Genomic DNA, 27002 nt, shown 5'->3' with positions numbered 1-27002 from the left:
ATATTGTGTGTCTTGTTTTTTTTTTTAATCCAGTCTCTTTTATTTAGGGTGTTTGGTCCATTTACAGTTAATATGATTATTGATATGGTTTGGTTTAAGTCTGTCATCTGCTGCACTGGAAACAGGAAGTCTACAGAACTTCTCAGATCTGTGAGTGCAGTCAGACAGCCATATCTGTGGGTCTCACATCTGCAGATTCAACCGATCACAGCTCACAAATACTCAGAATGAAAAATCTGTACTGAACACATGTGTTTTCTTGTCCTTATTCCCTGAACAATACAGTATACCTATTTACATAGCATTTATGTTGCATTGGGTATTATAAGTAATGTAGAGGTGGTTTCAAATATGCCAGCTGAAATTGAAGGTTATATACAAATACTGTATCATTTTTAAGGTACTTGAGTGTTTACCCATTTGGTTAACTGTAGAGGGAGGGAGGAACCCATCCTCTAAGCATACCCAGTGGCTATTACATACAGTTTTCAGAGATTTTGGAAGCTTTTGGCTATTACTTCTTCAGATATTGTTTTAAGTCCCTCTCCTTTGGAGATCGCACCACACGTGCATTGGACAACTTGTAGTTATCCCACAGCTCCCTGATGCTCCTTTCATCTTCTTCTCCATATGACTCATTTTGAATAGTTTCCCTTTTTTTTTTTTTTTTTTGACAAGCAGTGGAGAGAGAGAGAGAGAGAGAGAGAGAGAGAGGAAGGTCTTCCTTTACTGTTGGTTCACCCTCCAATGGCCGCCGCAGCCGGCATGCTGCGGCCAGCGCACCGCACTGATTCGAAGCCAGGAGCCAGCTGCTTCTCCTGGTCTCCCATGCGGGTGCAGGACCCAAGGACCTGGGCCATCCTCCACTGCCTTCCCGGGCCACAGCAGAGAGCTGGACTGGAAGAGGAGCAACCGGGACAGAATCCGTTTCCTTTTTTAAAGAATTATTTCCACTCCATTTTTAAAATTACTCATCTGTTTGAGAGACTGACATATAGACAAATAGAGAACTCTCATCCAAATGTCTGCAGTGGTTCCTGGCTGAAACCAAAGTCAGGAGCCAGGAACTCGATCCAGCTGTCCTGTGCCACAACTTGCTGCCTCCAGGGTGCAGGAGTCAGGAGCCAGAGCTGGGTATCAGACTCAGATATTCCAATACAGGAAGTGGATAGCTTAGCCAGTAGCCCAAATGCCATGCCCTAGTCTGAATAATTTCTGATTATGCGATTTCAAGTTCACTACTCTTTTCTTTGGCAATGTCTAAGCTGTTATTAATCCAATTCAATGTGTCTTCCTCTGAAGCATTTGCATCTCCATCTGTAGAAGGACAATTTGGGTCTTTTAAAAATATATATTAAATATATATTATTTTAAAAATATATATTTGGGCTGGTGCTGTGGTGTAGGAGGTTAAGCACCGGCATCTCATATGGGTGCCATTTCTAGTCCCAGCTGCTCCACTTCTGATCCAGCTCTCTGCTATGGCCTGAGAAGGCAGTGGAAGATGGCCCAAGTGCTTAGGCCCCTGCACCCACATGGGAGACCCAGAAGAAGCTTCTGGCTCCTGGCATTGGATTGGCCCAGCTCTGGCAGTTGGGGCCATTGGGGGAGTGAGCAAGTGGATGGAAGACCTTTCTCTCTCTCCCTCTCTGTCTGTAACTCTACCTCTCAAATAAATAAATAAAATCTTTTAAAAAACTGTCTTCCCAGTTTCAGTTAACTTTTTTTTTTAATTTGGGAGAGAAAGAAGAGAGCTTCTATTTGCAGATCCACTCCCCAAACACTGGCCACCAAATACCCAAATGCTGGACAGGACCAAAATCAGGAGCCAGGAGTTCAATCCAGGTCTCCCATGTGGGTGGCAAGGACCCAGCTACTTGAACCATCACTTTCTGCCTCTTAGAGTCTGGATTAGCAGGAAACTGCAATTGGGAGCAGAGTCCTGACTCAAACCCAGGCTCTCTGGTATGGAATATGCGCAACTTAACCATAAAGCCAAATGCCTGCCTGTCTACTTTTTGAACATTTGGAATATAGTTTAGTAGTTGTTTTAATGTCCTTGTCTTGTAATTCTAGTAACTATGGCAGTTCTGAAATCTGAATCTGGTTATGGTTGGTTGATTTTTCTCTTCATTATGGGTTGTATTTTTCTAAATTGGATCAAACTTCTAATGACCAGCAATTTACAGGAAAAAAACAAGCATAGAGGCACATGTTAAACAAACCATAAAGATGCGATCAGGAACATTTAGAATATGGGAAACTCCACAGGACAAACAATCAATGTCTGTGATTATAAAGGAAAGACAAAAAGTTGAGATTTGACTTTGTTTAGCTCCTTACTTGAAGAAACAAAGTACACAACATATTTATAAGAAAATGGGAACATTTGAATACTGTATAGATTTCAATAGATTGTTTTTAGAATTATTTTGGGGAGTGGGCATTTATCTTGAAAGTTAGGATACCCACATCTCACATTGGAGAACCTGGGTTTGATTCCCAGCTGCAGCTCTTAACCCCAGCTTCTCCACAATGCAGACTCTGGGGAAAGTGGTGATGACTCAAGTAGTGGCACCTGCCCCCTACATGGAGGACCCGACCTGAGTTCCTGGTTCCTGGCTCTGGTGCCAACCCAGCCTCCTTCCAGCCCCAGCCACTGTGGGGCATTGGGAAGGTGAAAACAGCAGATGGGAACATTCTCTCTCTCCCTTCTCTCTCTCTTCCTTGCAAATAAAAAAAAAATCTATTTTGATAATTTTGTGGCTGTCTCTTAAAAATAGACCTTATCATTAGAGATGCATTAGAGTGAAATATTTATGGGTGAAATAGTATGCTGCTTCTGAGTTACTTGGAAATAATGCAGAGAAAGAAACTGCGAGTACAGATGGAACAAACTGGCTGTGGGATGATAACCGCTGGGGTTACATAGTTGCTGCAGAGTAGTTTGTTATATTATTCTTTCTACTTTTACAACATTTGATGTTTTTCACAATAAAAATATTTAAATGTTCTCTAAGAAGACTTCTCCTACCCTGTCTCTAACTCTAATAGAATCAATTGTGCTCAGAAAGTTTTCCCTGGGGCCGGCGCTGTGGTGCAGTGGGTTAACGCCCTTGTCTGAAGTGCCGGCATCCCATATGGGCTCTGGTTCGAGTCCCGGTTGCTCCACTTCCGATCCAGCTCTCTGCTACAGCCTGGGAAAGCAGTAGAAGATGGCCCAAGTCCTTGGGCCCCTGCACCCGCATGGAAGACCCAGAAGAAGCTCCTGGCTCCTGGCTTTGGATCAGCTCAGCTCCAGCTGTTGCGGCCAATCAGGGCGTGAACCAGCGTCGGAAGACTCTCTCTCTCTCTCTCTCTCTCTCTCTCTGCCTCTCCTCTCTGTGTGTAACTCTGACTTTCAAGTAAAATAAATAAATCTTTAAAAAAAAGTTTTCCTACTATTACAATAAACACTCATTTATTTCCAAGTCTCCCTTCCTTGATCATAGTCCCTTAAGAGCAAAGAAGACGGAGTCTTATTTATTTCATATTCTTTGCTATCATGGAGCCTGGAGCTTAGTAAATGGGGTGAAATTGGCAACTCTGTATCCCCAATTCTCCCAGTAGGTGTGACAGAGAAGCTGATTCAACTGTATTGAATCAAATTTCCAGTCAAGTGTGCTGTCCTTTGTCCATTCAAGCTGTATTGTGTAGAACGTATGGCAAAGAAGCTCAACGGAGGCCTAATGTGAGAATTCAGGCAATAAAACTGTCAAGACAAACCCGGAACTGGAGTTGGCATAACCGGCAGTATTGACAGTGTGTTAGAACTGACTGTACTTTCCCTCCTCTGCAGTGTGCATTGCACTGTGACCTTGGTCACATCCTCTGTCCCGTTTTCCCTTCTCAGATTGCTGTCAACCTCCAGTAAGACATTCTATACATGTGGAAAGGCTCTAAAATGGAAACAAATGAAGCTGAAGGTACAACGGTTTCTCTCCAAGTTATCAAGGAATCTCACAGAACACATCATGTTACTCATGGGAAGGACTGCCCTTGGGTCAAACTGTCCAGCCGGTAAACTCTGGGATAACTATACATACTTTTCTTTACTGGCACCATAAACAAGCCCTTACACTTATGCATGTATGTCTGCATATAATGTACGCACGCACACACACACACGCACAGCACCTAGTGCATGTCTCCCGGTGTGCTGGGTGCTGATGACAGAAGGACAGCGCGGACGCTCAGAACCCACCCTGGTAGTCCACTTAATCCTTGGCTATTTTTAAGTCTTCACATGCCTGCCATTCCCTGCTCTTAGGTGCTCATTATGCTTTTCAACCTCCTGATTGATTGACTTATTTATTAAATTATTTGTAGGAGTCTCTATTTACTGTTCTAACTTCGGCTTTGTGTTATATTCAGATTTGTTTGTTTTTAAATCTCCTCTTTCAAAACACCTAACCTCTGGGGCTGAGCGAGAACTGGAGCAGGTGCGGGCCACTGGTAGGATCTGAGTAGCCAGGAGTGTGTCAGGTCAGCGGCGAGAGCTGCTCTCAAAGGGGCCGAGCGACCTCCTGGCGGAGGGCAAAACACCGTGAACAGTGATGATTCCAGTAACAGTAATAATAAATCCACACCAAAAGCCGCGTCCGCAAGCAGCAGTAAGCCCCGCGCATCGCGCGCCTGCCCAGCCGCCGAACCTGGGCAGCCACAGCGGCTCTCGTGGCCCCCCTGGAGGTCCCCTTCCTGCTCCGGCGGGGGGGAGGAGAAGGCGGGGCGGGGGCGGGGCCGGCGGGCGGGGCGGGGCCTGGCGCGGGGTCGGGGAGAGGCGCGGAGCCCGCCGCGGAGGGTGGGGAGGAGAGGGAGGAGGGGGCTGGCGGGCAGCGGGGCGGGGCGCGCCTGGGCCTCGGCTCCTCGCGCGCCGCGTTCGCAGTCCCAGAGCCCGCGCCACGGGGAGCCCAGGCGGCCGCTGGCGGAGGCGGCGCAGCGGGCGCTGAGGTAGGCGCGGGGACGCCCGCCGCGCGGCCCGGAGCCCTCGGGGCGCCCCCGGCCGGGCCTGAGCGGGCGGCGGAGCCGGGGTGGGGGGCGGCGCGGGGCGGGCGGGGCCGGGCCTAGGGGCGGGGACCGGCCTGTCCGGAGGGGCCGCGCGGGGCTGCCGCGGCTGTGGGAGTCCGGAGTGGCGGCGGACGCGGCAGCCCGGGAGGTGAGGGAGGGAGGCAGGGGCGGCCCGGGCCCTGGCCGGTCTGAGGGGGGCGCGGAGGCCGGGTCGCCGGCGCAGCCCGCGGGGAACTTGAGCTTGGCAGAGAAAGCCGTGCCAGCGTTTGGAAGAACTGAGAGTCACGTCGTTAGGCGCTGGGGCTGGCTTTTTCCTTCCCCGCCCCCTGCCCACCCTCGGCCCGACTTGGCCAAAGAAGGATGTGTCACCAGCTCGGGGCGGCGGGCGGCGGGCGGCCGGGGCACCTGAAGCAGAGGTGAACCGAGCCCGGCCGCCCCCGAGGGGCGTGCTCGGGGGGGGGGGGGGGCCTCGCGATGGAAGCCAGCTGGCCGGGCAGGAGAGAGGCTGCGTCCCAACTCCGTCGCGCTCATGTTGTGTCCGGTCCTGGCGCTCGGGAAATGCTATCCAGCCTTAATGGTCAGCAAACGCAGGGGCAGACGAATTGTTGCTTGCAAATTATAAGGTGTTTTCTTATTAGGAAACGGTCCGAAAGCAGGACATAGAATCTTTACGCGTAAGCAAAAATCAGTGATTGGTAGGGCTTTCCGTCATCTGTTCCTCCGCAAATCTGCGGTGATGTACGAAACATACCCTGCACCTTCGCTGCCACGCATTTTTCTTTGTTCTTCCTCCGTCTCGGGCCTCAGTTTCTTGTAAACGGAGCACCCAGTGCCGAGACCCTAAGAATTGCCATACTAGGTCAGAGCATGGGCGCCCAGCTGAGCAGGCAGCAGGCTTGTGCTGTAGGGAAACGCAGATCCTGCCCCCACCCTTGGTGATCTGCTAACAGTTATCTCAGTTTCTTCTCTCAGAAGTATCCGTGACTTTTCCTGGAAGCCTTTTTAGAAATCTGTAGTCCACCCCTAATTTACACTCAATCACATTGATTGCGTCCAAATGGCTTTATCATCTCTGGCCAAAGAACTTAGCGGGTGAGATACTTGTGGGAAAAACTTGGATTTTTTTTTTTTTTTTTTTGACAGGCAGAGTGGACAGTGAGAGAGACAGAGAGAAAGGTCTTCCTTTGCCATTGGTTCACCCTCCAATGGCCGCTGCGGCCAGCGCACCGCACTGATCCGAAGGCAGGAGCCAGGTGCTTCTCCTGGTCTCCCATGGGGTGCAGGGCCCTAGGACTTGGGCCATCTTCCACTGCACTCCCTGGCCACAGCAGAGAGCTGGCCTGGAAGAGGGGCAACCGGGACAGAATCCGGCGCCCCAACCGGGACTAGAACCCGGTGTGCTGGCGCCGCAAGGCGGAGGATTAGCCTAGTGAGCCGGCACTGGCCAAAACTTGGATCTTTTATACGATCTGGGAGATCCATAGTTGAGGATGGGGAAGCAGGTAAAAAAGTTTTTTAAAAACAGAAAGTTTTGGAAAAGCCTTTATCAGCCTGGCTGTTGGGTCCAAACACAGCTTGATCCACTAACAGCCCAAACGTTAAGTGGTTAAAGATTAGTTGAAGTCCTGTGTATTTGCATATTTTAAAATGCAGCTAGACATTCTGGAGAGTGGAGCTGCTATTTGACTTTATCTTGATCTGAATTAATTTGGCCTTAATGTCTAGCTGAAACCAGCCACCCTCAGATCATGGAAGTTTTGTTTCAGCAAGAAGAGAATAAAGGGGATTGGTACTGGAGGAGCCAGTACCTGCCAGAACTTTGCTTTTAAGCTCATCAGAGACTCCTCATTACTTCTGGCAAACGTAGTTCCTACCAGTCTCACCCTGGCCATCTTTCAATATACAAATTAAGCTTTGCTTCCTCTCAAACTTTTCTTGACATCTCCCACATACACTAACCTTTTTCTAAGATTTATTTTTATTTGAAAGGCAGAGTTACAGAGAGAGATACCTTCCATCTGTTGGTCCACTCCACTCCCCAGGTAGCCACAACAGCCAAGTCTGGGCCAGGCCAAAGCCAGGAGCTTCCTCTGGGTCTCCCACATGGGTGCAGGGGCCCAAGCACTTGGGCCATCTTCCACTGCTTTCCCAGACATGTTAGCAGGGAGCTGGATCGGAAGTGGACCAGCTGGGACACGAACTGGCACCCGTATGGGATGTTGGCATCAAAGACGGTAGCTTTACCTGCTGTGCCACAGCGCCAGCACTGGTTTTTGTTTTTGTTTTTTTGAAACCCACAGCAGTGAGAGTAGACTTTGACCACCCTTTTGAGTATTATTGTCTTTTGAAACAGGGATTCTCAACTATGCGCCTGTTGACATTTTAGACCAGGTAATTCTTTGTTGAGGAGGGCTGTCTTGTGCAAGAGAGGATGTTTAGCAGTATTCCTGACCTCTGCTTACCAGGCACCAGTAGCACTCCACACACACTAGTAAGGATCAAAAACACCTTCATCCTTTGCTAAATGTTCCCAAATAGGGCCCAAATCACCCTCAGTTGAGAACCATGGTTCTAAACTGCCTTCTGCCTTAACACCATTGCACTGCATTGTTGTTGTTTGCTTTATGTGTTGATTTCTATCCTAAGCTTGGGGGCAGCAGCAGTCAACATTTATTTAATAAGTATCTGAAGGCTTATTTTTGCTAAGTTAGAGAATACAGTGGTTAAAGCAAGTGATGTGGTCTCTGTACTCCCGAACTTTGTAGTGTAAAGCCGATGAAAGGTTGTATTGATACAGTGTATCAATGCGGTGATACAGTTACCTCATTGCACTTGTATTGAATTTTCCGAGGAGCAGGGGTTGCTCCCAATACATAAAACAGGGGTCCTGACCTTCAGGAAGGAAACCTTTGAGGTGGACTCCGAAGGAAAAGCAGGAGGTACTAGGTGAAGTTTGGGGGCATGGTATCCGTGCGAAGGCCCTCAGGCAGAAACCTCAGCACCTTTTCTGAAGCACAGAAGTGGGCAGCGAGGCCGGAGCATGGAAAGTACTGCGAGTGGGACTATACAGAATGAGCTGGTGAAGGCAGCGGAGGCCATCCCCAGCAGCGGTGTAGGCCAACCTGCTCATTAAAACCACTCTAGGAACTTAACCAAGGGCAGGTGTCCAGGCCGTCTTCCAGGCTGTTAAATCAGAATGTCTTCTGTAAGTGTTACTCTCCGTAGAAGCCACCGTTTCCCCCTGTCCATCCAAAAGAATAAGCACTGATGCTAGTCTTGTGCATCGTAGCAGTTGTGGACATTCATGCAAGTGTGTGTTCTTTCCTCCTCTTTCTTTACACAGTGTATAGTGTACACTCTGTTCTCTTAACAGTGTGCTATGAAGTTTTCCTTTGCAGTATAGAGCTTCCTCGTCTTTTGAGTGACTGTAAAGCATTTCATTATATGGATATACTGTAGATTACTTAACCTCTCCCCTATTGATGGACATTTAGATTGCTTCTGATAATTTACTATGAACAGTACTATGGATATGCTGGCTCACAGGTGTGTGAACATATTTTTAGGACAAACAGAAGTGGAATTGTTTGGACAAATATATGTATGTACACACATATGTATTTCTTATATATAGTGTAACAGATATATTTGTATATATTTACATTTTCAAAGATCATTCTGGTCATATTAGAGTGGTTTGAAAGGAAATGAGTGATTGTGGGGAGCAACTGACCCTAATTAAGGTTATTGTGGGTAACTAAGAAAAGATGGTAGCTAACTTAGCTGGTAGCAGTACAGATGAAGAGAAGTACACATATGCATGAGATATATTTAGGAGGCACTGTAGATAGGATTTGTTGGTTTGTATAGCACAAGAGTGGAGAGAAAGAAGTTCCTGGGATGCATCCCAGGGCTCTGGCTTTCCTACCCAGTTGTTGACTGAAAGAACATTGTAAGGATAAATAGTTTTGAGGTGCATTTAAATTACCATTTACTTTGGGACTGCTATTATTTTCAAGTGGAGATGGCACACAAGCATTTGACATTTCAAATCCGGGGCCCAGAGAAAAGTGCAGAACTGGAAACACAGAGTTTTAGGTGTAAATTGAAGGGTGTGGTTGAAATTGCAAACTAGTAGCCCACAACTGAATCTGGCTCACAGATGTGTTTTGTTTTGCCCCTTAAGTGGTTTTGTTGTTCAATTTTGAATTAGTCGCCAATATTTTAACATTTCAAGATTTCCTGTGGAAATCCAGATGTGTGGCTTCTCTTTTAAAAATAAGAAGATGGGGGCCGGCGCTGTGGTATAGCAGGTTAAGCCACAGCCTGAGACGCCTGTATCTCATGTGGGCATCGGTTTGTGTCCTGGCTGCTCCACTTTCCATACAGTTCCCTGCTAATGGCCTGGAAAAAAACGGGAAGATGGTCCATGTGTTTGGGCCCATGCCACCCATGTAAGAGACCTGAATGGACCTCTGGGTTCTTGGGTTCAGCTTGGACCAGCACTGGCCATTGTGACCACCTAGGGAGTGAACCAGCAGATGGAACATTTCTCCCTCTCTCTCTGTAACTCTTTAGATTTATTTATTGATTTATTTTGAAAGGCAGAGATACAGCGAGGCAGAGAGCAAGGGAGGGAGAGAGGGAGAGGTCTTCCATCCGCTGGTTCACTCCCCAAATGGCTGCAACGGCCGGAGCTGCACCGATCTGAAGCCAGGAGCTTCTTTTGGGTCTCCCACATGGGTGCAGGAGCCCAAGGACTTGGACCATCTTCTACTGCTTTCACAGGCCATAGAGAGCTGGATCGGAAGGGGAGCAGGCAGGACTAGAACCAGCATCCATATGGGATGCCAGCACTGCAGATAGGGGCTTTACCTCCTACATCACAGCGTCAACCCTATAAATAATTATATTTTTAAAGATTTATTTATTTATTTGAAAGTTGGAGTTAGAGAAGGAGAGGCAATGAGAGAGAGAGAGGTATCTTGCATCCGATGGTTCACTCCCCACTTGACCGCAACGGCCTGGGTTGTGCCTATCCAGAGCCAGGAACTTCCTCCAGGTCTCCCATGTGGGTGCAGGGGCCCGAGGACTTGAGCCATCTTCTACTGCTTCCCAGGCCATAGCAGAGAGCTGGATCGGAAGTGGAGCACCCAGGACTCTAACTGGCACCCAAATGGGATGCTGGCACTGCAGGCAGCGACTTTACCTGCTATGCCACGGCGCTGGCCCCATAAATAAATATTTTTAAGAAAAACAAAGATGAAACCCTGCTGAGCTGGCTCTCCCATATAGAAGCAATGACTGGAGCTCAGTCACAGCTGGTCCTGGCTGCTTTCTAATTCACCGCAGAGCCCGTTGCACCCTAGATCTTACTGGCTTTGCTCATTTACTTCTCTGACTTTGTAGGTTTTTGAGTGTGTGCTTCCTGGTCAAGAAAGAGAATGAAAAACTGATTCTCATCTTGGTTGTACATTGAAGTCACTGAATATTTTTTAAAAAATACTAATGCTTGGGTCCACCTAAGAAATTTGTATTTGTTTACTGGGTCTGAATTGCAGCCTCGGGTCTGTAAAGCTCCTCAGGTGATTCCACTGAGCACTGGAAGTTGAGAACCATTGACAGATTGACAAGGCACAGACCTTGCATTTCAAAGTTCAGTAGAGGGAGGTAGCCCAGGAAAGGGATGAGAGGTGGCTAGGGAGGTACAGTGACATTCAGGTGTGCAGACCTAACCTGATATACTCCACTGTGTTTTTAATTGCAACAAGTTAATTAGTACAAAGTTTTGCTTTTATATGTTCAAATATGCTATGCTTAATGGCCCATTTAAAGGACTCTCAAAAGTAATTTAAGCTATACTTGATTTTTGCTTTAAATGCTTATTTTAGAATCTGTATTCTAGTTTAAGGTGTGTTCATAAGAGACAAGGAAAGAGAGGGATCATCAAATAAAGATAGGGGCTGAAATTTTGTCAGATTCATCAAGATAGGGTCTTTTACCTCACCAAGAATTATTTCAGATTGGAAGAGGCAGAAATAAGATTAGTGGTAAAGAATAAGGAAATAGGAAAGGTAAATTTTGGAAAAGTCTTTTGAGTTTGTCTGAAAAGGAGTAGTGAGGACGGGACTGGTGTTTTCTGTGTCTTTTTTTTTTTTAATTTATTTTATTTATTTGAAAGAGTTACAGAGAGGTAGAGACAGAGAGAGAGAGAGGTCTTCCATCTGCTGGTTCACTCCCCAGATGGCCACAATGGCCGGAGTTATGCCGATCCGAAGCCAGGAGCCAGATGCTTCCTCCTGGTCTCCCACATGGGCGCAGGGGCCCAAGGACTTGGGCCATCTTCCACTGCTTTCCTAGGCCATAGCAGAGAGCTGGATCGGAAGAGGAGCAGCCGGGTCTAGAGCCGGCGCTCACTTGGGATGCCAGCACTTCAAGATAGGGCCTTAACCCACTGTGCCACAGTGCCGGCTCCCTGTGTCTGTTTTGTAGATGCTTGGTCTATGGGTTACCCAAACACTGCTAACTTTTAAGGGAGCTAGCACAGTAGTACCTGGTTACCCTTCTCCCTGAGCTTAGAAGGGTCTTCTTTGTTTTGTAGAGTTTGTGCTTTTCACCGAGGAGATATTTTGCTTGTTACTGAAGTGGCCTGATTCAGATGTTGGCAGTTAGACCCTAAGTCTCTTATCTGGAAAGCCATAGAGCTCCTAAAGGCCAACTCCTGAAGTCTGGGCTGCAGTGACCCTGACATCATCCCCCAGTTCAACTGATGAACAAAGACCAGATTGTTGACATGTTGAAAATGGAATGCTTCACTGTATTAGGGAATGTGTATCTAACTGTAAAATTCCCAGGAGTAGTTTTTGCAGCTGTATTTTTCCAGTTAACTTCATTTTTCCAGTTGTATGCATGTAAAATTTCTCATGCTTTGAAATCTTTATCATTGATGATGACTGAAGTATATAAATATAAGTTGGAGGTAGCTCCTCCTTAATCTGAGACAGAAAGAGAGAACACTGGATAAACTTTGGTTTCCAAAAGGTGGTGTGAATGCTGTCATCTTAAAGACCTGGGTTAGATGACTATCTAGGATAGGTTGTCATGTAAAAGGCCACAACAGTCTGTTTCTTAAGTCATTTCTGCCTTGTTGACAACCTTGATCAGGAAGAGAAGGTTTTAAAGGTCAGTTTTGTGCTTCAAATTTCCAGGAGTTGTGGTCTAGCAGGAGAGCTGAAAACATAGGGTTGGGAGAAGGCTGTTTTATTAGTTGAAGGCATAAGCCCTTGAGCTGCCTTTTGCAAACAGGAGTATCATGTTGTGGGACATCAGCCTTCATAGCTATCATTGCCTTACCAGTTAGGTGGATGATAGTTAACTTAGATAAAGGATGACTTTGTGAGATGAATGGGAGACTTTGGTCCAAGAAGATGGTTTGAACTGTTCGTTAGAAACTGTATGAGGATACTTCAGAAAGTTCTTGGAAAATGTACGTTATGAAAAAAAAACTATGCATGGATTTCAAAATCTTTTTGCTCCAAAATAGGCATCTTTTCCATTTTTAAATAAACTTTAGGAAGTACATTTCTGTGTGCTTGGGCAGCTGTGTGAGTTTCACCATCTCCAGAGCAGTTAGGTGCTATGCCTGAGTTTTGGTAGATGGAGGGAAACTTCCATTGGCAAAGTAGTTCAGAGCTCCTCTGTGATAACTGAGTGGCAGATGAGGAGTCAGTTCTTGGGTGCAAAGTATAAGTGACTTTCAGTGCATTCACAATACGTGCAGTCATCACCGCTGTCTATATCTAGGACATTTTCATCATCCCACAAGGAAACCCCAGACCCATTAATCAGTCACTCCTCATTCCCTTCACCTCCCAGGTGGGGGCAGCTACCAGTTTTCTTTCTGTATGGATTTGCCCATTCTGAATATTTCATAAAAACTGCATCATAGGGCCAGCACTGTGGCATAGCAGATTAAGCCTCCACCTGTGATGTCAGCATCCCATATGGGTGTGGGTTCAAGTCCAGGCTGCTCCACTTCCAATCCCGCTCCCTGCTGATGCACCTGGGAAAGCAGCAGAGGATGGACCAAGTGCTTGGGCCCCTGCACCCATTTGGGAGACCTGGAGGAGGCTCCAGGCTCCTGGCTTTGGCTGGCCCAGCCCCAGCAGTTGAGGCCATTTGAAGAGTGAATCAGCGGCTGGAAAAATCTCTCTCCCTCTCTCCCTCTCTCCTTCCTTCCTTCCCTCCCTCTCCTTCTCCCTCCTTCTCCCTCTCTCTTTCTCTCTCTCTCTGTAATTCAGAGTTAATAGATAAATTTCATCTCTTTATTTAAATAATAAAAATAAAGCAAATAAAGGTAAAACAAATCTTTTTTAAAAAAAAAAAACGCATCATAGGGGCTGGTGCCGTGGTGCAGTAGGTTAACCCTCCACCTGCGGCACTGGCATCCCATATGGGCGCTGGTTCTAGTCCTTGCTGCTCCACTTCCGATCCAGCTCTCTTCTATGGCCTGGGAAAGCAGTAGAAGATGGCCCAAGTCCTTGGGCCCCTGCATCCACATAGGAGACCGGAAAGAAGCACCTGGCTCCTGGCTTCCGATCAGCACAGATTTGACTGTTGCAGTCATTTGGGGAGTGAACCAACGGAAGGAAGACCTTTCTCTCTGTCTCTCCCTCTCACTGTCTGTAATTCTACCTATCAAATAAATAAATAAATAAAATATTTTTAAAAATGCATCATAAAATAGGACTTTTTGCTTCTGGTTTCATTCACTCCATATATTATTTACAAAGTTTGTTTATGTTGTAGCATGCATCAGTGCTTTATTCCTTTTTTCAGTTGCTTAATACTCCCTTGTATAGAGATAACAGTTGATGTGTATATGAGCTGTTTATACCTTTTGGCTCTTGTAAATAGTGCTGCTAAGAGCATTCATTTGCAAGGTTTTGCTTTAAATACCTGTTATCAAGTTCTTTTGCGTGTAAGCCTATAAGAGTCATATGGTAATGCTGTGTTTAAGTTTTTGAGGAACCGCCAAATTGTTTTTCATAGTAACTGCACCATTTTAAATTTCTACCAGCAATGTAAATTCTATTTTCTCTATATCCCCACTAACACTTTTTTCTAGTTCTTCATTTATTGCTGTCCTAGTGGATATGAAGTGTTATCTCATTGTAGTTTTGATTTGCATTTCCCTAGTGACTGATGATGTTGAACATGTTTTCCTGTGTGTTAGCCAATTTTATATCCTCTTTGGATAAATATCTATTTGGAAAAATATTTATTCAAGCTCTTTGCCCATTTTTTTAATTAGGTTAATTTTTTGTTGTTGTGCAATAAGAGTTCTTTGTATATTCTGGGCACAGGACCTCTATCACAAAAGTAATTTACATATATTTCTCCCATATTGTGGGCTGTCTTTTTACTTCCTTTTGTTAAAAAAAAGATTTATTTTATTTATTTGAAAGGTAGAGTTACACAGAGAGAGAAATATTCCATCCTCTGACTCACTCCCCAAATGATCACAATGGCCAGGGCTGATCCAGGTCAAAGCCAGGAGCTTCATCAAGTTCTCCCAGATGGGTGGCAGGAGTCCAGGTAGTTGGGTCATCTTCCACTGCCTTCCCAGGTGCATCAGCACAAAGCTAGATTGGAAGTGGAGCAGCCAGTTCTCAAACTGGCCCCTCCATGGCATGCCAGCTTTCCAGGAGGCAGCTTAACCCACTGAGCCACAACGGCAGCTCTCCAGTCCTTTCACTCTATTTTTTTTAAAAAAAGATTTATTTATTTGAAAGACAGAGTTACAAAGAGATAGAGAGCTTCCATCTGCTGTTCATTCCCCAAATGGCCAACAACCAGGGATGGACCAGGCCGAAACCAGGAGCCAGGAGCTTCATCCGGGTCTTGCATGTGGGTGCATGGGCCCAAGCACTTGAGCCATCTTCTGCTGCTTTCCCAGGCCATAGAAGAGAGCTGGATGGGAAGTGGAGCAGCCAGGACTCAAACCTGCATCCATATGGGACGCCAGCTCTGCAGGGGCCACGTAACTGTTAAGCTGCAGTGCAGGCCCCTCTTTTCTCTGTTAACTGTCTTTTCCACGAAAATTTTTAATTCAGATGAAGTCCATTATGTGGTTCTCTTTAGTTACTTAAGCTTTTGGCATATCATATCTCTTTTTAACTTAGTTTTCTTTTTTTTAAAGATTTATTTATTTGAAAGAATTACAGAGAGACAGCCAGGAGGGGGGTCGGGGGGACAGAGAGAGGGAGAGAGAGAAAGAGAGGTCTTCCATCTGCTGGTACACTCCCCCAAAAGGCCCCAATGGCTGGAACTGGGCCAATCTGAAGCCAGGAGCTGGGAGCTCCTTCTGAATCTTCCATGCGGGTGCAGTGGCCCAAGGACTTGGGCCGTTTTATACTGCTTTCCCAGGCCTTGGCAGAGATCTGGATCATAAGTGGAGCAGCTGGGACTCAAACTGGCACCCATATGGGATGCTGGCACTGCCAACATTGGCTTTACCCACTATCCCACAGTGCTGGCCCCGCCTAATCCTATTTCAGCCAGCTCCATGCCCAGGCCAAAACTCTTGCAGTCATCTTTCTCTTTGCTCTTTCATCCCACGTTCAATCTATCAGCAGGGTCTATCTTCAAAATGTATCTAGATTGAGTCTCTTCCCAATATGCACTGCTTCATGTTGTCCAGGCCACCACTGTATCTCCCGGGTCACTGCAGTAGCCTCTTTTTCCTGTTTTTCCTGTCTTACTGCCTCTCTCAGCACAGCAATGAGAGGATCCTTTTAAAATCAGTTTCTCCATTCAGAAGCTGTGCATTTATCACAGGGCACTGCATAATTTGTCCCCTGTGTCTGCTTTGTCCCCGTCAGGAGTGATACCTTTTTCTTCTAGAAGCCAACAATGTTCCTGCCTCAGGACCTTTGCTTCCCACCTACGAAAACTTCTCTCCTCATTTCTCTATCTTCCCCCTTCAGATTCTGCTCCCTGCACTCCCTAAGATCTGAACATGCCTCCTGCCCCCAGTACTGAGTCTGTTCCTCACTGACTTGCTTATTTATTCATCTTTACATGTCTATTGAACAGAGGCCATCCCGTTAGAAAAAGTTTGAAAATTCCTTGGTCCCTGCCCTGTGACCCAGTGGGTAAAGCAGCTGCTTGCAACTCTGGCATCCCGTATGGGCGTGGGTTCATGTCCTGACTGCTCCACTTCTGATTCAGCTCCCTGCTGTGGCCTGGGAAAGCAGTGGAAGATGACCGTTGCAGCCATTTAGGGGAGTGAACAAGTGGATAGAAGAGATCTCTCTCTCTCTCTTTCTCTTTCCCTGTAACTCTGCCTTTTCTGCCTTTCAAATAAATAATCTTTAAACAAACAAAAAAGACAAAAAGATAGAAACTGAACCTACCTTTGAGGACTCAATACAGTAGCAGAAAGTGGTATGGGGGCTTCATTCACCCTTTAAAAAAGAAGAAAGAAAATTGCTCATCTTCAGCATTAAGGATTAAGTGGCTGAGATAGTGACTGTGAATGGAGATGTCCTTGAGGACTTAGAAACCATAGCAAGCATGTACTGTCTTGTAGATGACAGGCAAATTCCTACTCTGCAGTGTTGAGGATTGAGCCCCAGAATACTGCTGCTGTGAGCTCTGCTGGGCAGTGCCCTTCCCAGTGCTGAGACCCCCTCAAGCGCTAAGGCTCAGGAGTTAGCGTTTTGTTTTCTCTCAATATGGGACATCTTGGCAAGCTTGGTATTTTTTCCCATTGTGGTTACTCCTCAACAAATGCCAGCAGTATCCATGTATCGAAGGCAGTTCATGGCTCTACATTAATGAAGAGGGGGAGTTGATTGTCCTGTGAAATACTCCAGACCCTAAAGAAAAAGGCAATAAGACCACACGCAGTGACAGTCTCTCTGGTTGGCAAGTTTGGAAGCTTCATCTACTTTAGCATTCCTTAACCTGTGTCTGCAACCCTGCAGGTCTTTATGTGGGCCTTCTAGTGATTTCCTGGTATTAAAGGTTGGAATGAAGTATATTTAATTCATTTTTTAAAAAATTACATTTCTTCTCAGGACTTTTTAACCAAACAAGTACTATATGTGTATATTTTCCTTACATATGTTCTTTTCCTGGATGAGCTAATTTCTTGAATGACAGACAAGTAGATAAATTAATGCAATTTCAGATAGTATTAATGATGCCATGCCAAAAATATCATGCATGGGGCTATTCCCCTAATATGAACACGGGGTTGTTTCCAGATTTCCCTTATTTTAAACATTCCAGCAGAGAACATCCTGGTACTTGTGCGAACGTGTTGATGTTGATACTGCATAGATTCTGAAAGGTGGAATTGTTGGATCATATAATCATAAATAGCCAGAAATTTAAGATACTGCCAAATTGGTCCCTAAGATGTCTAAACTAACAAAAAAAAATTTACATGTTCTATAATCTAAAGTAATAATGTTTGTTTCTATTTTTTCAACACTAGTATTGCTGAATACGTTCTGTCTTTCAAAAAGATTCATTTATTTGAAAGGCAGAGCACAAGAGAAAGAGGAAGAGAGGGAAGAGTGAGAGAGAGAGATTCCATCCACTGGTTTACTCCTCAAATAGCCACAGCATCCAGGACTGGGCCAGACGGAAGCCAGGAACTAGGAACTCTGTCTTATTCTCCCACATGGATGGCGGGGACCCAAGCACCTGGGCCTTCCCAGGAACATTAGAGAAAGGTGGATCAGAAGCAGTGCAGCCATGATTAGAACCCAGGCACTCTGATCTGGGATACTGGTGTTGCAAGCAGCGGCTTAACCCACTAAGCCACAAAACCAGCTCCCATTCTCTTAATTCTTTTTGCAAAAGAAATTAGTGTATTGTAAGGTTGAACATCTTAATCCTTGGAGCAGGCCTTTGGTGCAGCTGTTAAGTCACTGCCGGGGACCCCTGCATCCCGTACCAGAGTGCCTGGTTGAAGTCCTGGCTACTGTCCTTCAGATGCAGCTTCCTGATAATGTGCATCCTGGGAGATGGCAGGTGATGGCTCAAGAAATGGGGTTCCTGGCTTAGCCCTGGCTGTTGAGGGCATTCAAGGACTGAATTGGTGGATGGAAAGTCTCTCTGTCTCTCCCCTTTGGCTTTCTCTGCCTTTCAAGTAAAATGAAAATAAAGCCAGCTGTCTCTAAAAAATATTATTTTTTAAAATTCCCACACCCTCACCAATTCGTGAATTTGTGCCTCTCATAAAAGTTTCACAAAATGATGCAGGTTGAAATCCAAATCTGAAATCCAAAATGCTCCAAAATTTTTTTAGTACCAGCATACCACAAGTGAAAAACTTCTCCCATATCTGATCTTATAAAATGGGTTACACTCAAAATTCAGGCACACTAAAAATATCATATGAAATTACCTTCAGGCTACATGTACACGTGTGTATGAAACATACATGAATTTCATGTTTAGACTTGGATTCCATCCCAAGATATATATATCTTCTGAAACAGATATATATATATATCTTCTGAAATCTTCTGAAACTCTAAAAAATTCCTAAATCTGAAACAATTGTGGTCCCAAACCTTTCAGAAGATTTATTCATCTTCATTTTATTTGAAATGCAGAGGGACAGGCATAGAGAGATCTTCCATCCCCTGGTTCACTCTCCAAAAACCTACAACAGCCATGGCTGGAGCAGGCTTAAGCTAGGAACCCATATTGCAGTCATGGTCCCCTATGTGGGTGGCAGACACCCAAGTAATTATGCCATTATCTGCTGTGTATTTAAGCAAGCTGGATTAAAATCAGAGGAGCCAGGACTTGAACCAGCACTCCAATATGGAATATGGGTGTCCCAAGTAGCATCTTAACCATTATGCCAAATGCCTATCCCCCAAGCATTTTGGATGAGGGCTACTTAACCTGTGTCTCCTTATTTTAAGTATTATTTAATTTAAAAAAATCTTTGACACATAATAGTACATATTTATGGAGTACAATGTAATGTTTCAGTACATATGTGTAGTGATCAAATTTGAGTAATTAACATTATCTGTCACCTCAAACATTTATCATTTCTTCCTTTGAGAACGTTCAAAATCCTCCCTTCTAACTATATGAAACATTCAACCTGTTATTAATAATTATAGTCACCCTGCTATGCATGAACATTGTGGGTGAATATCTTTTCTAAACTTTTTGGTTATTTGTATTTCCTTTACACTCTTCTGGGTTACTTAGCAGAGTGCTGGTTACCTTCTAAGATCCATTCTTCCTCTGTCTTTAATAAGAGGAGTCCTGGCTTTTAGCTAGGCCCATTGACCTCCTTGGAGCTGGGTTATAATGGCATATGAGTGGAAGGATTGGCACGACTCTGGAATCTCCTTGAAGGCGGGAGCAGAGACTACCTTATCCTTCCTGGCACCTGCCCTGTGTATTGGAACTCAGATGTAAGGTCATCCTAGATAGATCACTGAGCTAGAAAGCGTGGACCTGCCAGCATTTAGTGGAGCTGCCACGCCAGCCTCCGCCTTCATTTGCTTGAGAGAGAAATTTAACTTTCACCTTATTTAAGCACTCCTATATTTGGTTCTTTTATTATATGCAGTATAAAGTGTTTATATTTTTCTTATATATATTCTAGATACTCATTCTTTATTATAAAAATGGAATGTTTTCCTCCAGTCTGTTGGAGTCTTCTCCCTTTGTTTTGGCATCTTTTGTTAAATAATAGTTTTCAATTTTGTTTCAAATTTACCTTTGCTTTTATGGTTTTTGATTTTATGGACTATTTTTTCATTAACTTTCATTTATAACTTTTTATTTATATAATGTGAGCAAATTTCATGTATTTTATATATACAGATTTAGGAACATAGTGATACTTCCCACTCTATCCTCCCTCCCACCCACATTCCCGCTCTCCCTCTTCCTTTCTTTCTTACTCTTTATTTAAACAATGACATACTTGCAGTTTATTTTATAATCAGAAGCTAGCCCTCCACTAAGTAAAGAAAGAATTCAGCAAAACACTGTTCCTCAACAGTAGATACAAGGGCTATAAACAATAATCAAATCTCAAAATGTCAATTTTGCTCATATACACTGTACTTTTTTGTTTTCTGTTAGTTACCACAGATCAGGGAAAACCTGATACTTGTCTTTCTCTTACTTTATTTTTTAAAACTATTTTTTATTTGAGAGGTAGAGTTAACAGTCAGAAAGAGGGAGAGACAGAAAAAGTCTTCCATCAACTGGATTGCCCCCCAAATGGCCGCAACGGCCAGAAGCCAGGCAGATCCGAAGCCAGGAGCTTCTTCTAGGTCTCCCACATGGCTACAGGGGCCCAAGCACATCTTTAACTGCTTTCTCAGACAATAAGCAGAGAGCTTGATTGGAAGAGGAGCAGCCAGGACACGAACGTACTCATATGAGATGCCGACACTGCAGGCTGAGGGTTAGCCTACTATGCCACAGTGCTGGCTCCAATATTTATCTTTTTGGGACTGTCATATCTCGCTAAGTATAATGGTTTCCAGTTGCATCAATTTTCTTGCAAAAGACAGCATTTCATTTTATATGGCTGAGTACTATTTTGTAGTGTATGTATACCACATTTTCTTCATCCAGTCACAAGTTGATGAACATCTGGATTGATTCTATATCTTAGCTATTGTGAATTGAATTGCAATTATCATGAGAGTACAGACAACTCTTTCATATGCTGATTTCATTTCTTTTTGGGTAAATTCCCAGGAGTAGAATGGCAAGGTCATATGGTAGATCTATTTTCAGATCTCTGAAGACTCTCCATACTGTCTTCTGTAATGGCGATACTACTTTACATTCCCACCAGCAGTGTATTAGGATGCATTTTTCCCCACATGCTTACCAACTTCTTATTGTTTTTTGATTTTTGTGTGAGAATTATTCTAACGGGGATGAGATGAAACCTCATTGTGGTTTTTATTTGAATTTCTCATTTATTTGCTAGTGATCCGGAGCATTTTTTCATGTGTCTGTTGGCCATATGAATTTCCTCTTTTGAAAAATGCCTGTTCAAGTCCTTTGCCCATTTCTTCTTTTTTAAAAAGATTTATTTATTTATTTATTTGAAAGGTAGAGTTACAGAGCAAGAGCAAGAGCTAGAGCAAGAGTGAGAGAGCAAAGGAGACAGCAGTCTTCCATTGGCTGATTCACTCCATAGAATGGCTTCATCAGCCAGGGCTGTGCCAGGCCAAAGCCAGGAGCCAGGACTTCTTCTAGGTCTTCAACATGGGTGCAGGAGCCCAAAGACTTGGGACATCTTTTACTGCTTTCCCACGCACATTAGCAGGGAGCTGGATCAGAAGTGGAGCAGCCAGGACATGAACCAGCACACATATGGGATGCCGGCACTATAGGCTGTGGCTTAACCCACTGCACCATGGCACCAGCCCCTACCCATTTCTTAACTGGAGTGTTTGTTTTGTTGTTGAGTTTTGTGAGCTCTTTATAGATTCTGGATATTAATCTTTTATCAGTTGCATTCTTTGCAAAAATTTTCTCCTATTCTCTCACTTGCCTCTTCACTTTTTTGAGTGTTTCCTTTTCAGTACAAAACCTTCTTAGATTAATGTAGTCCCATTTGTCTATTTTTGCTTTTATTGCCAGTGCTTGTGGGGTCTTTTCCAAAAAGTTTTTACCTATGCTGATGTCTTGCAGAATTTCCCTGATGTTTTCCTCTAATAATTTGATGATATCAGGTTGTAGATTTTTAGATCCTTGATCCATTTTGAGTTGAATTTTGTTTACAGTGTAAGGTAGGAATCTCATTTCATACTTCTGCATTTGGAGATCCAACAAATGCTGTGTTTGTTGGGGAGACTGTCCTTTCTCCAGGGATTGAATTTTGCTCCTTTTCAAAGATTAGTTGGTTATAGATTCATGAATTGATTTCTGGGATTTCTTTTCTGTTCTTTGATCTACTTCTCTCTTTTTGTACCAATACCAGGCTATTTTGATTATAACTACCCTGTAGTGTGTCCTGATATCTGGTATTGTGATGCCTTGGCTTTGTTTTTGTTGTTTAAGATTGCTGTAGCTATTTGGGGTCTCTCGTGTTTCCGTATGAATTTCAGCATTGTTTTTTCTTGATCTGAGCAGACTGTCATTGGTATTTTGATTAGATCACATTGAATCTGTAAATTACTTTCAGTAATATGGACATTTTGATGATATTAATTCTTTGAATCCGTGAACATGGAAGATTTTTTCCTTTTTGTGTGTGTGTGTGTATGTGTGTCTTCTATTTCTTTCTTTAGTGTTTTGTAATTTCCATTGTGGAGATCTCTCACCTTCTTAGATATATATTTATTCCAAGTATTGAATGTTTTTCTAGCTATTGTGAATGGGACTGATCTTACAAATTCTTTGTCAGACGTGGTAGTATCTGTGCATATAAAGGCTATTGATTTTTGTGTTAATTTTATATCCTGCTACTTTACCAAACTCTCTTATGATTTCCAATAGTCTATTAGTGGAGTCTTGGTTCCCCTATATATAGAATCAGGTCATCTGCAAACATGGGTAATTTGACTTCCTGCTTTCCAATTTGTATCCCTTTGATTTCTTTTCCTTGCCTAATGGCCCTGGCTGAAACTTCAAGAACTATATTGAATGGCAGTGGTGAAAGTGGGCACCACTTTCCAGTGGTTCTGGATCTTTGTGGAAATGCTGACAACTTTTGCCCATTAAATAGGATGCTGGCTGTGAGTTTGTCATACATTGCCTTGATTATGCTGAGGACTGTTCCTTATACACCCAATTTGCTTAAGGTTTTTTATCATGAAAGGATGTTGAATTTTATCAAATAATTTCTCTGCATCTATTGAGATAACTGTATGGTTTTTGTTCTTCAGTTTGTTAATGTGATGTATCACATTGATTGATTTGCGAATGTTGAACCATCCCTGCATATAAGGGATAGATCCCACTTGGTCTAGGTGAATGATTTTCTGATGTGTTGTTGGATTTGATTAGCTAGTATTTTGTTGAGGATTTTTGCCTCTGTGTTCACCAGGGATTTTGGTGTATAGTCCTCTTTCTCTATTGTATCTTTCTGGTTTAGGAATTCAGGTGATGCTGGCTTCATAGAAGGAGTTTGGGAGGATTCCCTCACTTTCAGTTGTTTTGAATAGTTTGAGAATAATTGAAATTAGTTCTTTAAAAGTCTGCTAAATTCAGCAGTGAAGCTATCCGGTCATGGGCTTTGTTTGGATGGTCTTTACTACTGATTCAGTCAGCATCTTGGTTATCAGTCTGATTTTTGGTTTTCTATGTCTTCATTACTCAAATTTGGTAGATTGTATGTATCTAAGAATCTATCCATTTCTTCTAGATTTTCTTATTTGTTGGCATATAGCTGCTTGAAGTAATTCCTGATGATTCTTTTTCTTCTTCCTTTCTTTTTTTTTTTTTTTTTTGAAGATTTATTTATTTATTTGAAAGTCAGAGTTGCACAGAGAAAGGAGAGGCAGCGAGAGAGAGTGAGAGAGAGAGAGAGAGAGAGGTCTTCCTTCTACTGGTTCACTCCCCAATTGGCTACACCAGTTGGAGGTGTGCCGATCTGAAGCCAGGGGCCTGGAGCTTCTTCTGGGCCTCCCATGTGGGTGCAGGGGCCCAAAGACTTGGGCCATCTTCCACTGCTTTCCCAGGTCATAGCAGAGAGCTGGATCGGAAGTAGAGCAGCGGGTACTCGAACCGGCACCCATATGGGATGCCAACACTACAGGTGGTGGCTTTATACAGTACACCACAGTGCTGATCCCTCTTTTTATTTCTGTGGTACCCGTTTCTACATCTCCTTTTTCATCTCTGATTTTATTGACTTGGATCATCTCCCTCTTTTTTCTTGTTAGTTAGTTGAGCCATTGGTATATCAATTTTGTTTATTGTTTCAAAATACAAACTCTTTATTTCATTGATCTTTCATAATTTTTTTGCTTCAGTTTTATCTTTTTAAGATTTCATTTATTTATTTGAGAGGTAGAGTTATAGACAGTAGAGGGAGAGACAGAGAGAAAGGTCTTCCTTCTGTTGATTCACTCCCCAAATGGCTGCAATGGCTGGAGCTATGCCAATCCAAAGCCTGGAGCCAGGTGCTTCTTCTCAGTCTCCCATGTGGGTACAGGGGCCCAAGGACTTGGGCCATCTTCTGCTCTCCCAGGCCACAGCAGAGAGCTGGATTGAAAGAGGAGCAGCCGGGACTAGAACTAGTGCCTATATGGGATGCTGGCACCGCAGGCGGAGGATTAACCTACTGCGCCACAGCACCAGCCCCTCAGTTTTGTTTATTCTTTAATTTTAGTTATATCTTTCCTCTACTAATTGTTGTTTCTGTAGGTCCTTGAGATGCATTAATAGTTCTTGATATAGGCACTAATTGCTATAAACTTCTCTCTTATCACTGCTTTTGCTGTATCTCATAACTTTTGATGTGTTGTCATCTTCATTTGTTTCCAGGAACTTTTTGGTTTCCCTTTTAATTTCTATGACCCCACTGTTCGTTCAGGAACATGTTGTTCAGTTTCCATGTATTTGCATATTAATAAGAGATTCTTGAGTTGTTAATTTTCAACTTCATTCCAATGTGGCCAGAAAATGATATGATTTCAGTTGTTTTGAATTTGCTGAGATTTGTTTTATGGCTTAGCATATGGTCTATCCTAGAGAAAATCCCATGCACTAATGAAATAATGTGTATTCTTCTGTGGCTAAAAAGCCCATGAGAGCATTTCAGGCATGGAAAGCCAAGACACTATGGCAAAAAAATATCCTATATGAAGGATTTCTGTGAGTGAGACCCCAGTGGAAAGAAGGGGCCATCAAAGAAGGATGTACTTTTCTCTGAAGGGAGGAGAGAACTTCCACTTTCCTTAAGGCCCTGTCTAAATACCAACGGAGTTTGTGGACTCAGAAGGCTTCCATAGCCTTGGCAGCTCATGGCGAGAGCCTCGGATGATCACTGACATAATAAATAAGAGTGTTAATTATTAAATCAACAACAGGAGTCACTGTGCACTAGCTCCCCATGTAGGACCTCTGTCCTTAATGAGTTGTACTATGAGAATTAACTGCAAAACTTGTTCTCAAACATACGTTGTATGTGTGTGGGGAAGTGAAAACTGTTGAAATCTTTACTTAGTATAGAGTTGGTCTTCTGATATAGTTAATTGAAAATGAATCTTAATGAAGAATGAGATGGGAGAAGGAGTATAAGGTAGGATGGGAGTGGGGGTGGGATGGTGGGTATGGGAGGAAGAACCATTATATTCCTAAAGTTGTACCTATGAAATTTGCATTCATTAAATAAAAGCTTTAATAAAAAAAAGTGTATTCTTCAACTGTTTGGTGAAATGCTCTGTAGATATCAGGTTTATTTCTCCATAGTATCCATTATCTCTGTTGTTTTCTTTGTTGATTTTCTGACTAGTTGATCTGCCAATTGATGAAAGTGTGGTGTTTAAGTCTCTCATTACTATTGTCCTAGATTCTGTACTTCCCCTTAGATCCATTAACATTTGTTTCAAATAGCTAGGTGCCCTGGCATTGGGTGTATATACATGTACTATAGTTACATCTTCTTGTTGAATTGATCCCTTAATCATTACATATTGCTCTTCTTTGTCTCTTTTAACAGAGTTTATGTTAAAATCTATTTTGTCTGGTATTAGGATGGTTTTACCTGTTCTTTTTTTGCTTTCTGTTAGCATGGAATATTTTTTCCATGCTTTCATTTTCAGTCTGTGTATATATTTTTCCATTCTTTAATTTTAGTCTGTGTGTATCTTTGTTGGTGAGGTGTGTTTCTCATAGGGACATCTAGATTTTTAAAAAATTTTTTTTATTATTTATTAGGCAGAGGCAGAGAGAGAGGTCTTCCATCTGCTGATTCACTCCCCAGTGACTACAGTTGCCAGAGCTGCACCGATCCAAAGCAGGAGCCTGGAGCTTCTTGGCCTCCCATGTGGGTGCAGGGACCCAAGGACTTGGACCATCTTCTTCTACTTTCCCAGGCCATAGCAGAAAGCTGGATCAGAAATGGAACAGACAGGACTCAAACTGTTACCCTTATGGGATGCTGGCATTGCAGGTGGCAGCTTTACCTGCTACGCCACAGCACCCACCGTGCTATTGTTCTTATAAAACAAATAGATGGATTTTGTTTTGTAATCCATTCAGCCAGCCTGTATCTTTTAATAGGAAAATTTAGGCCATTTACATTCAAGGTTATTATTGATAAGTAATGATTTGGTTCTACCATTTTTTTCATAAATATTTCTGTTGTTTACTTTGGATTTCCTTTGTACATTTACTAAGAGATTTTCTGCCTTTACATTCTTTAATAATGATGACTACTGTTTTCTGTTTCTGTGTGTAGCATATTCTTTTTTTTTTAAAGTCTTTTGGCAAATTCTTTTTTTTTTTTTTTTTTAGATTTATTTATTTATTTGAAAGTCAGAGTTACACAGAGAGAGAAAGGCATCCGATGGTTCACTCCCCAGATGGCCACAATGGCCAGAGCTGCACCGATCCGAAGCCAGGAGCTTCCTCTGGGTCTCCCACGTGTGTGCAGGGGCCCAAGGACTTGGGCCATCTTCTACTGCTTTCCCAGGCCATAGCAGAGAGCTGGATTGGAAGAGGAGCAGCTGGGACAAGAACTGGCGCTCATATGGGATGCTGGCGCTTCAGGCCAGGGTGTTAACCTGCTGCACCACAGCACCGGCCCCGACATTCTTAAGAATCATTTAAGGCTAGACAAATGGTGACAAATTCTTTCAATTTCTTTTTGTTTTGGCAGGTCCTTATTTCACTCATTCATAAAGGAGAGCTTTGCTGGATTATAGGTTGGAATTTTTTTTTCTTTTAGGACTTGGACTATGTCTCTGTATTCTCTCCTAGGCTGT

General features: G+C 43.6%; 1 protein-coding gene across 3 annotated transcripts in view; it reads left to right on the top strand.

Annotated features, from left to right (window-relative positions):
* Nucleotides 1-4838: 4838 nt before the first annotated feature.
* Nucleotides 4839-27002, top strand: part of PPP2R3A (protein phosphatase 2 regulatory subunit B''alpha) — a 210135-nt gene continuing 187971 nt past the window's right edge. Inside the window, exon 1 of one of the 3 annotated variants that reach the window (XM_051818617.2) lies at nt 4839-4989. The gene's annotated coding sequence lies outside the window, so the exon portion shown is untranslated. Of the gene's footprint in view, nt 4990-5122; nt 5195-27002 lie in introns of those variants that run through there. The other 2 variants (XM_051818618.2, XM_070072785.1) reach the window with 2 other exon arrangements.

Source organism: Oryctolagus cuniculus, chromosome 4, assembly GCF_964237555.1.
Source record: "Oryctolagus cuniculus chromosome 4, mOryCun1.1, whole genome shotgun sequence".
NCBI lineage: Eukaryota > Metazoa > Chordata > Mammalia > Lagomorpha > Leporidae > Oryctolagus > Oryctolagus cuniculus.
This window is presented reverse-complemented; position numbering and strand designations above follow the sequence as displayed.